Genomic DNA, 12,769 nt, shown 5'->3' on the forward strand with positions numbered 1-12,769 from the left:
GAGTAAGAGTACAGTGAGTGGCTGTGGGTAATAAGAGAGGAACCTGATATTATGGAGAGTAAGAGTACAGTGAGTGGCTGTGGGTAATATGAGAGGAACCTGATATTATGGAGAGTAAGAGTACAGTGAGTGGCTGTGGGTAATAAGAGAGGAACCTGATATTATGGAGAGTAAGAGTACAGTGAGTGGCTGTGGGTAATAAGAGAGGAACCTGATATTATGGAGAGTAAGAGTACAGTGAGCGGCTGTGGGTAATAAGAGAGGAACCTGATATTATGGAGAGTAAGAGTACAGTGAGTAGCTGTGGGTAACAAGAGAGGAACCTGATATTGTGGAGAGTAAGAGTACAGGGAGTGGATGGTGCGCAGAAACGAGGAAGCGAAGGGATGGAAGGGAGGGAAGACGGTGGAGGGAGGAAAAATGGAGTGGAAGGGAAGGAACAGGAAGAAAGGAAGCGAAAGGAAGGCAAAAAAGAAGGAAAAGAGAAAGGAAAAGAATGGAAAAGAAAGGAAAGGGACGGAAAGGAAAGTTGAGGTAAGCAATGGAAAAAGTGACGAGTGGAACAGCATGGGTGATGCGCGAATATTAGGGAAACAGTAAAGTGGCAGGAATATAATAGGAGGAAGGGAAATACAAGGGGACGGGATGAGAAGCTAAAGTAAAGGAGGAGATGGGATGGGACGGGAAGAAAAGGAAACAAAAGCAAAAAGGAAAGGAAAGAGAAGAGTGGAAATATCGCAAGGAATGAAGGGGTGAGAAGATGGCCATTGCAGGGAAGGGAAAGAGAGGGACGTATATTAGTGGTGGTGGGCAGGTGACAAGTGGAATACAGTGGTAAGAAGGGAATGAAAGGAAGAAGGAGGTGAAGGGAGTGGATAGGAAGGCAAAATGGAAAAAGGAGGGTTAGGGGGGAGGTAAGAGAATGACAGATGGATTAGCAAGGAGGAAGGCAGCAGAAAGGGAGGTGGGCTGGGAGGAAAGAAGGAAGGTAGGAGAGCCGGCAGGAACAGAAGTAGGAATAGAAGGAAGGACAGCAGGGAGGGAAGGAAGGACAGCAGGGAGGGAAGGAAGGGGAGCAGGGAGGAAAGGAAGGAGAGCAGGGAGGGAAGGAAGGAGATCAGGGATGGGAGGAAGCAGAGAGGTAGGGGAGCAAGGAAGAAAGAGAGGTGGGTAAAAACAAGAAGATGGCGAGGAAAGGAAAGAACGAGAAACGGGGTGAGGCAGGGAGCTAAGATGGGGAGAAGATGGGGAGCAAAAAGAAATGATGAGACGAAATTACATTGGCGGAGAGAGAGAGAGAGAGAGAGAGAGAGAGAGAGAGAGAGAGAGAGAGAGCCGCAGTGTGATGATGATGTAGGTGAAGAGATTTGTGTTGGAAAACAGGAGGGGAGAGATGAACGAGTAAAAGGGAGAGAAGAGAAAATATGGACGGAAGGTGGAGGAAGGAATGAAGAGAGAGGGAGGGAGTAGTGATGGACTGGAGTAGGGTGAGTGATGCAAGGCGAAGGAGAATGTGGGAAGGGAGAGAGTATGGTGCTAATGGGAGGAGGTTGAGATGGAAGTGGCGAAAGGTATGATAGAAGGGGAAGAAGGCGTGGAAGGGAGGGTAGGTATTGTGGAAAGGGAGGAAAGTATGGTTGAAAGGGAGGAAAGTATGGAAGGGAAGCAAGGTATGGAAAGTCGCGCTGGAGGGCGAGGTAATCGTGATGGAACGGAGAAGGCGGCGGCGATGGATGGGCGAGATGATAAAACATAACAGGAGTACTTTATAATGGCAAGAGGGGCACAGAAGGGAGGGAGGAGAGTCTGAGCGAGGGAGGTGTGATGGAAGGTGGAAAACGAGGGTGGTCTGAGTTCTGAGGGAGGGAGGGAAGGGATGGTGGAGGGAGGTCTGAGGGAGGAAGGGAAGGGATGGTGGAGGGAGGTCTGAGGGAGGAAGGGAAGGGATGGTGGAGGGAGGTCTGAGGGAGGGAGGGAAGGGATGGTCGAGGGAGGGAAGGGATGGTGGAGGGAGGTCTGTGGGAGGGAGGGAAGGGATGGTGGAGGGAGGTCTGTGGGAGGGAGGGAAGGGATGGTGGAGGGGGGTCTGAGGGAGAGAGGGAAGGGATGGTGGAGGGAGGTCTGTGGGAGGGAGGGAAGGGATGGTGGAGGGAGGTCTGAGGGAGGGAGGGAAGGGATGGTGGAGGGAGGTCTGAAGGGGGAAGGGAAGGGATGGGAGGAGGAGGTCTGAGGGAGGGAGGGCGGGAGATCTGATGGAAGGAGAAGCGAAGGGAGGTGTGAGGGAGGGAGGGAGGTGTATGATGGAGTGAGGGGTCCGTAATGTAGGTAGGAGAGAGAATTACAGGGGAAGGGAGGCGTGAGTGAAGGCCTGCGTTGGTGGCTGCTGGTAAATGAAAAATAGTTATGAAAATACTGCAGCAGGATAAAATGGAATGATGAAAAACCTAAATGTCTTCGTGAAATCATTAAAGAATATGTGACACGACAACAAAAAATACTGAGAGCATATTTAGATATGGCTGGAGAGGAAAAAAAAATCTTTGGTGAAACATTTATGGGGTTTACATCTACAAACCAGTCCTGCTGATATAATTCTGGGATAAACTGAAAAAGAAAAATGTTAATTTTGAAAAGTGCTGTATACAGACGAATATTAATAACTAGCTATTAATTCTTGGTGAAGTAATTTTGCCAAGTGGTAAAAGAAAAACTAAAGCATCAAGTATTGTGCGTTATATTGCAAGGACAGACTGGGACTTAGTAAAATGGGTTGTCTGCGTTAACAACTCTCGTGCATCAAACTGACAATATTATCAATGTTTTCCTCTTCCTCCTCGATGAAACTGAAACTAATGATATTTGCTTTTAAAATTTGCCACCCCAACTCGAGAAAAAGGCAAAAATATACAAATAGACGTGTAAATATATAATTAAATAAAAACGTTTAACCTTCTACCCAGAATACCACAATAATCGAAGAAACGAAACCATTATCATCATCAACATTACTGTAATCCTGATTTTTTTTTTCCATGTAATAATCAGGTAGAGCAGGATCCATAAACAGGGAATGAGAAAGGAAAAAGCAGGCCTACCAGTATCAGTGAAATGATCCACACAGTCTTACACACGTCATTTATCCCCTTCATTACCATCACGTTTTTTTATATTCTATCCCTGCTGACACTTGGCAAATTCTATATAGCTTCGGGGACACCCTTCATGGTGGAGGAATTTTGGGGACTGTTTTTAACCCCTTCACTACAAGGGGTCATCCAAAATACAGTATAAGCAGCTGGAGATAATAACACGAACACTACGACCCATGACAACAGCAGCCAACACAAATTAAGGAAAACACTTCTATTATAAAAATTACCTTACTAACACAGACAAAAATAAATAAGTAAATAAATACTCTAACCTATGCTTATTATCGAGGCAAGAGAAACATAAGTACCAAGGCCACATGCGTGAAATAAACTTGCCAACCAGTGCACAGATTAACTTACAGCAGCGAAAAGAAAATGGAGAGAGAATGCGAAGGAACGGAGGTAAAGTGAGGAAGGAGTGGAGGTTATGTGAGGGAGAAGTGGAGGTAAGGTGAGGGTGGGGCAGAGGTAATGTGAGGGAGGGTGGGAGGGAAGTAATGTGAGGGAGGGGTGGAAGTATATATGTAATGTGAGGGAGGGGTGGAGGTATATATGTAATGTGAGGGAGGGGTAGAGGTATATATGTAATGTGAGGGAGGGGTGGAGGTATATATGTAATGTGAGGGAGGGGTAGAGGTATATATGTAATGTGAGGGAAGGGTGGAGGTATATATGTAATGTGAGGGAGGGGTGGAGGTATATATGTAATGTGAGGGAGGGGTGGAGGTATATGTAATGTGATGGAGGGGTGGAGGTATATTTGTAATGTGAGGGAGGGGTGGAAGTATGTAATGTGAGGGAGGGAGGGATATGTAATGTTAGGGAGTGGAGGTGTATATGTAATGTGGGGGAGGGGTGGAGGTAACATGAAGGCAGTACGTATGTAGCTTATGTAAAGATGTACAGGAGTAGTGTGGAGGAGTACTTCCAGCTTCACTAATCCTGTACTATCTCTTCCAACAGGGCCTTACCACTTACACCAATGTTTATGTCAGGTAAAACAGGCAAACACACACACTCCTACTTCCCGTGCTCGTGTTTTATGTAATGAGAATGTTTATGATTTTACTGAACACTGTTGCGGTCGTTCACTTCACCCCTTCACTCAGACATATTACTTAGCATATTCTTGCCATCTCTAGACGTATTGGGTCAAATTTAGAGAAATGTCTTTTAGTGAAGGGATCAGATATACAAACTCCAACAACCTTTTTTTTACGATGAAAAGTCCCGCGAGCTGAATAATTGCCCTCCCGAAGCAATAATCAAAACAAAAACTGCCTCACCAGAGTAAAACGGCTTACAACTATTACCTAGTTTTTCGTAAGTGCCTGAGGGAGCAACCACCCCTCCCCCCTCCCTGGTCATAAATGGGGCAGATGAGACTCCCGGCCTCCAGTTCCCTAATCTAAAAGGAAATTCAGTAAGTACACCAGGCAAAGTGCGGCTCGGGGGCGAGGGTGGCGAGTTACACAGGAGGAGGATGTACTGACATCATGGAGCCAGTATGTGGAACAAGCAGACACGGCCGTATTCTCAGTGACTCTGTACGCCTCGTGGCACTCTTTTTCTTAGCCATTCATTATACTTATCATACCGTAACGTTTTCTTTTATGCCACTTATATAAAAGTACCGTCAAAACATATCGTAGATTAGCAACATGCATGAGGATATTGAGGTGTAATGAAGAGAATAAGTAGCTGAGGAAGTAATATTACGAAATCAACGGATTCGGCCAGAGTGTCATTCTCATTGCACAGACTCATTTTCCAGTTACCCCTCCCTCTCCCCCTAATATGGAGAAAAGTAGGTTTTGGAAACTTAGCCAGTAAGTAGTTTGATAATTAACACTGGCGTAAGAGACAAGAGACTAGAGATGAAATGACATTACGTTTGTCAATCAAGGGCACCAGTGGTACTGGTAGCCCAGCTGTGCAAGAGGAATTTGAATGGGATGATTGAGTTCCAACAGAGAAACGAATATGTATACGAAGGGATACCCAAGGTCGTTACATTTACAGTTTCAATATTATGAACACTGGCATAACGACACATATAAGCTAGATCAATACCACGCATGAGCTGGTGGCCAAATGCACATGTATGTGCTGGTATACACACACAGTCACTCATAGACACACGGGGACCGCAAGCGTGTACACACACACACACACACACACACACACACACACACACACACACACACACACACACACACACTGCTCTTACAAGTGTACAGTATATAGTGGGCACAGTGTACGCGACAGCAGGAGTATGGAATGAGAGGAATGAGCATGTTTACCCAGACGTGTCTGGTGTACTGGGGGGGGGGGAGGTGGAGGAATGGGAAAAGGGAGGAGGAGTAGGGGAGGGTAAAAGGAAAGAGAATGTAAGTACGGAAGGGGCAAGGATATGATAAAGCTGATGAAGTGTTAGTGAAGGCGTGTAGGTGAGTCTTGGAAGGGTGAGGGAGTGTCAACGATGGAAGGGGAAGTGTTCAAAAGTGGAGAGGGATTGTAGGGGATGGGACAGATCTGGCAGTAGTCAACAGGTGTAAGGAATATATCTGGCATGGATGAGTAAGTGGAGTTTGGGGAAGGGCTAGCAGGGAAGTAGAAAAAGAGACGGGAGACTAGAGTGGAGAAGGATCTATATGGCAGGTTTTGAGAGAGGGGTGTAGATAGGTCTGTGGGGGAACAGATGATGTAAATATGGAATGGGGATAAGTCTGTCGGCTGTGAGGGGGTGTTACTGAAAGGCATGGATAGTTTTGGGTTCTGGAGGGGTGTGGGAGTGTAGATGAGGGATGTAGCTAGGACTGGATAGGATGAGAAAAGGTACATAAGGGACGGGGATGGATCTGGCAGAGGTGTGAAGCTACTGACAAGGCAGGGGAGGGGATATGGTAGGGGGATGGGATTGTAGAGGGAAGGGTAAATGGTATGACAGAGATGGGTAAGAGTTTGACAGAGTAAGGAATTGTGAAGGACTGCAGGACTGAAGGGAGGTCTACTACCACTACACGGGTTGTGTAGTGGTGGCGTAACAGCTCCAAACTGTAAGACTCGAGTTCGATAATCAGACAGGTCAGACTGTTGGTTAGATATGTTTCCTTCTCCTTGCTGTTCACTCTACAGTAAGACTGGGCAACTGGATGTAACTTTAATGGTTGCTTGTCTTACTGTGAGGGAAAATTGGACTTAACCTCAGAATTTATTATCTGCCTTAATAACATTTGTGGTGCTGCAGAGGGAAGCATTCACGTTGTGCCACCCGTATAACCAGTCAGCAGACAGACGTCCCTCTACTTCCTGCATATCCCCTGAAAGTAGCATGATGGGACTGAAGGAAAATAACAAATTTAGCCTGCAGTCCACTGGGTTGACGTCCAGATAAACTCACAACAACAACAATAACAACATTGACCTTAATACAGCAGACAGACATTATTCTAGCCTTCTTCTTCTTCGGGTAGGATGGCTATGGGCGGAATGGAGGACGGTAGATGGGGGGGGGTAAAGAATGATGGGAGATTATGGGGGGTGGAAGGGTAGACAGTGGGTAGGGAGTGGAAGAGAATGAAGGAGACGGGAGGGTGGAGGGTGGAGAAAGAGAAAAAATGAAGGTGAGGATGAAGGAAAAAGAGAGGGAACAGAAACAGAGGGAGGGATTGGAGTGAGGGACAACTGGGAGAAATAACCAGCACGCAAGGTGAAATACTGTACGTGAATATAGAAACGAGGTAATAAAAGGGTTAGGAAAAAAGAAAATAACAAAGGATGAGGACTTATTACAATGCAGGAAGGCGGAGGAATGGATGGTAAGAATATGCATAAAGGCGAAAAAGAAGTGAATGAGGAAACGAGAAAACGAATAAGAGAGGAAGTGAGAAAGTTAGAAATGGAGGAATAAAAGACCTGTATTGAACAGAAAGCAGGATATAGAATAGATGGAGTGTAAAAAGAGATGAAGAAAAATACTGGATAAGAGAAGGGAATGTGAAATAAAGGACGAAGATTTTTCAAGAAATGGAGAAGAGAAAGAGCTGGCAATGGAGCAAGGGGAAGGTAAATGAACAAGGAAGCGAGGAAATAAAGAGGAGGGTACGGGAGGAAGAATGAGGAATAAGATCTGATCGAGTCACATAATTTGAGAAATGAGGGATGAGACGAAAATAATGAATGTGGATGCAGAAGAAAGGAAAAAGGGGAGTGTGTCAAAATTAAAAGAGGAGGGATGGGGAAGAGATACTGAGTACGAAGCAGCGGATATGAAAAGGGAAGCATATGGACAATGAGCAGGAAGAAAGGCGAAAGTTAGTGAATCAAAACGTGGAATAATGATAGAGGGGGATAATAAACGAGTATGGAAGGAATGATGAATATGAAATGCATACTGACAAATTTCCATGAGCTAAAGTTGTATTTAAGATTGCTAGTTAAAACTTTGATTATCCTCATATATCTAGCAAACACTTCCCAGCCAGTCTAGCGTGAATATCAAAGAGAAGAAATTAGATCAAAAGATTTCTTCTGAAAATTTACTGGTATAGAGATGTGCTGATCGCAAGAAGTGGTTCAAAATCCGTACGGATAATTCCCTTGGAGATTAATAAGCGGCTGACAAGATAAATATGTCCTCTGCACTGGAGATATTTGGGTGAATATACCGCACTTCACTATGATGATGATGTATGAGTTTAGATTATTCATGATGCCCCCGGACGATTACTTTCCATTAAGAAGAGTCTACTGTACTTAAGATGAAGGCTATATCAAACCCGTCTACCTTGAAGTCTCTCATGAGTGCAATAAAAACGTCAGGAGGCAGCAACAATGATTTAAATAATACATCAGTCGGACGGAAAGACTGAAACCAGACTATTTTTTCAACTGCGACAAATCTTACAATTCCGGGGGGTTAAAAAGTCTCTCAAAGAGGAGACACGGGAGGTAGAGAACAAGAAAGAAGAAAGGGTGAGGAAGAGAATAAAATGATACCAAGATGATGAGAAGAAGAGAAAAACAGAAGAGTAAGAGAGACAGGGTGAAAAAAAGGTAATAAGAAAACTGTCTTAAGAGTTGAGAGGAGCTGGAGGAAGGAGGGGGAGTAGGCGAGGAGAATAGGAATAGTGGAGGACACATTGAGAGAAAAAGCGAGAGAGTTAATCAGAGGGTAGCCGATAAAACTGAGGTAAGAGTTGGGATGCAAAGTACAGTGTAGTAAGAGGGGTCGTTAATGAGTAGAGAGGGAGATACCTGGACACGTAAGGGATACTGGTAAACAGACAGGGACAGAAAGACAGCTACCTAGCTAGACAGATAATTAGATATCAGCGAGATACTATACCATAGAATACAGGAATATAAAATAAATGATAGCGACAGACAGATAGACAGATCTAGATACATATTAGATGGAGAGATAAACAAACAGACATACAGATCAATACAGGTAGATGCAGACCGACAAATACACAGATGGATGGACAAAGTGACAAAGGCACAGGCTGCTAGGTATAGGAAAAAAAAAAGGGACTGAGACAGAAATAGATACAGGGGGGATAGGGCAGAGGGTGTAATTAGCCAGGGGAAGGAAGGGTCGACAGAGAATGTAAAACCAAAAAAGTATGGAGGGCAGGGAGGAAGGGAGAGTGGATGAGAGTAGTAGGAGGAGAGATGAAGGGAGGGAATGAAAGAGGCCGAAGAGCAAAGAAGGCAAAAGAAAAGGCAGAAACACTGAAAGGCAAATAAGCAAGGAAATGGGATAGAAATAATAAAAGAAATTTATGTATGTATGTATGTAAGTATGTATCAGTCTATTTGCAAACTGCCCACAGGAGAAATGAAAATAGAGACAATAAAGATGTCTTAAATACACACCTGCAGCAGGGAAGGTCACACAGAACAAAGTGGAACCTGGCTTGACACACCATAGCCTCGCCTCACTTCACCTCACCTCGGCTGAAATTACATCCTAAACCATAGCAAGCCTATAGAAAGTTAAGCCGCGATACGACAGACACACACAAAGGTGGATAAATAGAGACGCAGATAAGTAATTAGATAGACAAATACAGATATCTCGGTTTCATTCCATAAATGCTGGCGTACATCAGGGTTCAGTTTTGGCGCCAACCCTCTTCCTCATTCATATAAATGACCTCCTATCTGTCACTCACAACCCAATACACTCTTATGCTGATGACTCGACCCTTCTTAGTTCTTTCACATTTAGTACCTCCTTTACACAATTTGATATTATAAATTCCCAAATAAACACAGCAATTTCTGTGAATTAGGACCTTTCTAATAATAATCAATGGGGATAAACAAATCTGGTCTCATTTAATGCTCAGAAAACTAAATACATTAATTTCTCCAATAGAAAGAATCCTTCATACTCCCACATAATTTTAAATGATGTCAGTATTCCCATATCCACTACAGTTGATATCCTAGGTGTTACTCTATACCCCAGCCTAAGCTTATGTTAAATCCCTCGCTAAAAATGCTTCTAAAAAATTGGGACATATGTACAGAGTTCGTGAGTTCTTCACTGACGAGCAGATGGCCACAATATACAAAAGTCATGTGCTTTTTCAGATCGAATACTGTTCACCACTGTGGAGTGGATGTGGAGCGGTTGCATTGAGGCAGTTGGACAAAATTCAAAATAAAGCCATTAGATTTATCAATAATCTTGCCATTATGCAGGACCTTCCTCCATTATCACTACGTAGAGATGTTGCTTCTTTAGAATTATTTTACCGATATTTTTACCGTAAGTGCTCTGATGAACTTGCTTCAACTGTGCCTCTCTTTCACATTTTCTCCCGAAATACTCGGGCAGCTGGGAGCGCCCATGAACTCACACTCTCTCCCCCGCAATGCAGAACCTCTTCTCATTAAAATTCATTTATCCTCAGAACTACTACTCTCTGGAATTCACTTCCTGGGAGCTGATTCCCACAAACATATAATCCACTTTTATTTAAATCCAGTTGTTAAAAATATTTTATGAATGGAGGATGCCTTTAGGCAAATGGACTTAGCCTATTTTTTTATTTCCTTTGTTTTTCCTTCCTCCATTCATTAACTCATAGCTACATGGAATGTGTGTGTGTGTGTGTGTGTGTGTTGGAGGGGGGGAGGGAGAGATGACTGGACACAACCACCAAATTCCACGTCACCGTCCTCCACAAGACTGACAGGGAATTTGAGGCTTATCACATCCATGGTATTATTAATCAGACTCCCATCACACACACACACACACACACACACACACACACACACACACACACACACACGCCTTTTTAAAAATCTTATAATACCTCTTACGTGAAGCTAATGACGCCTAATCAATGCAGTAGTGGTAAGGTAATATAAATCATTCTACACCTGTGGGATGGTACGCCAAAGAAAACAAAACCAACGTTCTGAAAATATACATTAAGTTTTCGTGTCTGTGAGAAAGAAACTGATAGGACGGATGTAGGCTGTGTAGTGGTATTGTAAGTTGACACTGCATGTGTTATTCCTTTACCCTTATGGCTTGCATTGTGAAGTTAGATCAGTACGACAAACTGGTGACATAAATTTGTTGATACTACGAACAACTACCAGCAAAGGAGAAAATATGTTTGCCTTTGCCTCAGCCATCAGTGATTAAGCTCAATCGGTAGAGAGGTGGTTCAATTGGTAGAGAGGTGGCCTGCAGTCCTACCGGACCCAGGTTCAAATCCCCGCTGTTTCAGGGAACAGTTTAAGGATTTGAATTTCATGTAAAGCAGACTTTACCGATCTACCAGAAGACCCGCCGACATGTCGTAAAAATACCCCCGCTAATACCACCAGTCCCGTATGAGCCAGCCCTATCATGTATTCAATATGGACGGTGGATGTTAGCGCCGAAGTGGTGACATGTAGAGGTGTATGGTATGTAGGAGGACTACTGAGCCTTGGAAGCAGGCCGTGAAGCCTATGCCCAGAGTGGAGCACATAAAACAAAATATATATATATTTTGGAAAATCTCTTTCGCACGAATATCAAATAGGACTTATTTTTACAGCAATTCTTCCACTGCATGGGTAAACGGATAATAACGATAACTTAATACATACAATAAAAATGCGATAAATACGTAAGAAATACATCTAAAGAAATCGAACATGTTGCTAAAAAATACTAAGAGCTAAATCTGCCTAACACTGGTGGATTATATATCATTGTATTCACCACACCATGGATACTCGCTAATACGATTACATGGATAAAATAGAATAAATACAAAAAGACAATAAAAACACTAAATGTACATTGAATTAGTAAATAAAACAGAGTACTACAGACGTGTACAACTACTGGTTTACCGTGTACACACCACTCCACGTCGGGACGTTCAGTGTTTGTCGCCTCTCGTGGCCTGCCCCACCGGTCCACTGCAAATCAGGGCAGAACAGTGTGTGCTTCATCTATGTATTTGGTGACCAATTAAGGGTAATACTTACCGTATTTGTAAGTCATTAAACGACCAGGAACAAGGACTTTAGTTTGATAAATCTCATAATTTATTTAGTTCTGTGAGGAGGAGGATGCTTGTTTGGCGAGCAACTGACGTGTAACTATACGCATACAAAGCTTCATGAGTATAAGCTTACTGGGTGCTGTGTTGTTGTGACGAGACGCTTTGTTATGATGATGATGATGATGATAATGATGATGATAATGATAATGATGATGATGAGGATGAGGAGGATGAGGATGAGGATGACTGTTCATTTAGTTCACTTTTATGGAGACACGACCTAAGATTAATCAATCAACAAAAGATAATTGGGTGTGATGTACTGAATACGTGATGATGATGATGATGATGGATGATGTTGATGATAATGATGACTGTAACAGTGAATAAGGATGAAGGTGCTAATGGTGATAACTGGTTGGGATAATCATGGTAATGATGATGGATGAAGATGATGGATGAATTATGATGATAGTGTATGCTGCTGCTGCTGCTGCTGCTGCTGATGATGATGATGATGATGATGACAGTAATGGTGATGAGAGAATGTTGATGGTAATGATGATGCGTGATGATGGAAATGATGACGGATGAAGATCATATTATGAATGATGATGATGATGATGATGATGATGATCATGATGATGATGACGATGATGATGATGATGATGACGGAGATGATGGATGATGATGATGAGGGGTGGATGGAGAAGATGATGGATGATGATGATGATGATGATAGGAATAATGATGTTGATGATGGGTGGATGAAGTAGATGATAGGGATGATGATGATGATGATGATGGGTGGATGAAGTAGATGATAGGGATGATGATGATGATGATGATGGGTGGATGAAGTGGATGATAGGGATGATGATGATGATGATGGGTGGATGAAGTAGATGATAGGGATGATGATGATGGGTGGATGAAGTAGATGATAGGGATGATGATGATGATGACTGTCAGGTTAGCAAATCACTGCTTCTAAGATGCATCCAATACATAAGCAAAACAATATGATATTACGAGTATCAGGTTATGAAATGCTAATCAAGTGTTCAGCTGCTGCAGTGCAATGTA

The sequence above is a fragment of the Coenobita brevimanus genome, chromosome 73 (genome assembly GCF_032717465.1).
Source record: "Coenobita brevimanus isolate Jiangsu-jjx chromosome 73, ASM3271746v2, whole genome shotgun sequence".
NCBI lineage: Eukaryota > Metazoa > Arthropoda > Malacostraca > Decapoda > Coenobitidae > Coenobita > Coenobita brevimanus.